This window comes from Aplysia californica, unplaced genomic scaffold (assembly GCF_000002075.1).
Source record: "Aplysia californica isolate F4 #8 unplaced genomic scaffold, AplCal3.0 scaffold00018, whole genome shotgun sequence".
NCBI lineage: Eukaryota > Metazoa > Mollusca > Gastropoda > Aplysiida > Aplysiidae > Aplysia > Aplysia californica.
Genome location: NW_004797288.1, coordinates 744,233 through 746,038, shown reverse-complemented (window position 1 = coordinate 746,038; position 1,806 = coordinate 744,233). Strand labels below are relative to the sequence as shown.

The 1,806-nt window shown below is 41.0% G+C and overlaps 1 protein-coding gene across 1 annotated transcript in view; it reads right to left on the bottom strand.

The window, feature by feature from the left end:
• Nucleotides 1-1,806, bottom strand: part of LOC101857760 — a gene marked incomplete in the record, with an annotated part of 218,162 nt that overhangs the window by 115,530 nt on the left and 100,826 nt on the right.

The window sequence follows — 1,806 nt, the reverse complement described above, 5'->3', positions numbered from 1 at the left end:
TAGGCTTCGGCCGCCACCCGGGCAAAATTCAAAATTTCCTACCAACTGAAAATATTAGGTGTGTCCCGCGCGCTCATATGACCTATGCAGTTGCGAGCGCCGTAAAACACTTTACAAAAGGTAAGACAGCTTAACAGATTTAACTTTGCGACCCCTTCGTCACTGACAGAGCCTAGACTAAGAACGTCAGGACTAAACACTGTAAACACGTTTTTGTTCGATATCAAGACACAAATACATCAACACAATGATGATCACTTGGTATTTGGAAAAAGAAAAGCAGATAAAAAAAAAGAAAGAAGAACAGTTATCATTAGTAGTGTCTCTAAAAGGACGCCCTCCAGTCACCTCCTAACTGACAGGCAGACAGTCTAAGGGCCAAATCAAATGAGTGCAAATGTTAATTGGACAGACCCCCCCTCATAAACGTTGAGACAATTAAAAAAATGACAGGCCGAATATTAATATTTTTAAAACAACAAATGATTTGGTATATTTTTTGTTCGTTTGAATAAAAAGAAGCACGTCGACACCATTAACAGAAGTGTAACGCAGGGGAGGGGGAGTAAGACTTGGCAGGGAGAAACTGAAACAACAGAGGGCTTTTAAAAGTAGGAAACACCAGTGTCACCCTCCAATCGCAATCACATAAGAACAAAGTGGGGGAAAATAATAACAAAAGAATGAACCAAGAAGATCGGACTTGGTGGGAAAGAAGGAAGGTCTGAGAAGACGAAGAATGTGTCAAGCCACAAGCATAGACGTTCCACAACAGAGCCCGCTGGGAACAACAACAGGCGTCCGGGCGCCGCTGACGTCTAAAGCAAGAGAAGAAAGCAGCCATAGGGGAGGGACTGAACTCCCAAACACGGCACAATAATGGTTAATAGCACCCCGAGGTTCCGCTCGGCTCGTGGGTCAAAGCATTCCAAAACATAATGTTTTTCTTTTCACACCTGTTTAAAGATAGAAAATGTCTTTAAAAATAGATCGTTCAGGAAAGGAAAAAAAGAAAGGCGTCCATTGAAGAGGGAGGTTATCTCAAAAACGTTTCTTAGAGGAAGACTCTTTCCTAATTCGGGGTTACGTGGATATCCATTATGCAACTTTTTGGACTTGGAATGTTTTGGGCAATTATAACAGTGAGGGAACTTCATTAGTTGCGTTCAGGGCATTTTTTAAAATGTTTTTGGCGTGGTTGTTGTGGTCGTTGTTGTTGTCGTCTGAATGATGAGTCGTGACGAAATTGATGTTGTTGTTGTAGTTGTAGTTGTAGTTGTAGTTGTAGGTGTAGTTGTAGTTGTTGTAGTTGTTGTTGTTGTTGTTGTTGCTGCTGCTGCTGTTGTTGTTGTTCTTGTCGTGGGTTTGCTGTACATTTATATTGTAATTATCATTGCACTCAGTCAATTAGTGGCATGACCCCAGCCTCCTGGCCTCTAAAAAAGTTATTGTACATCTGTGATAATGGACTCACGTGTTACATGTTATTAACACATGTGCCGAAAATCAATCGACACCAAGTAACAGATTTAATGCCCACGGCCACTTGAATGAAAATGAAGTGGTGGGTGGCTTGAGGGCGTCACTGACAGATCATACTCCTTTTCTTTACCTCTGTCGTTTTGGAGAATATAACCTACACTTAGAGCCTCTACTAAATGACGGTGCCCATGTCGATCTGCTTCTCTTTACCCAGACAAAAACTGATCTGAACCCTTTTCACTTTTTTCTCACTCTTTATTTTATTTCATATTTCTTCTTCTTCTTCTTCTTCTTCTTCTTCTTCTTCTTCTTCTTCTTCTTCTT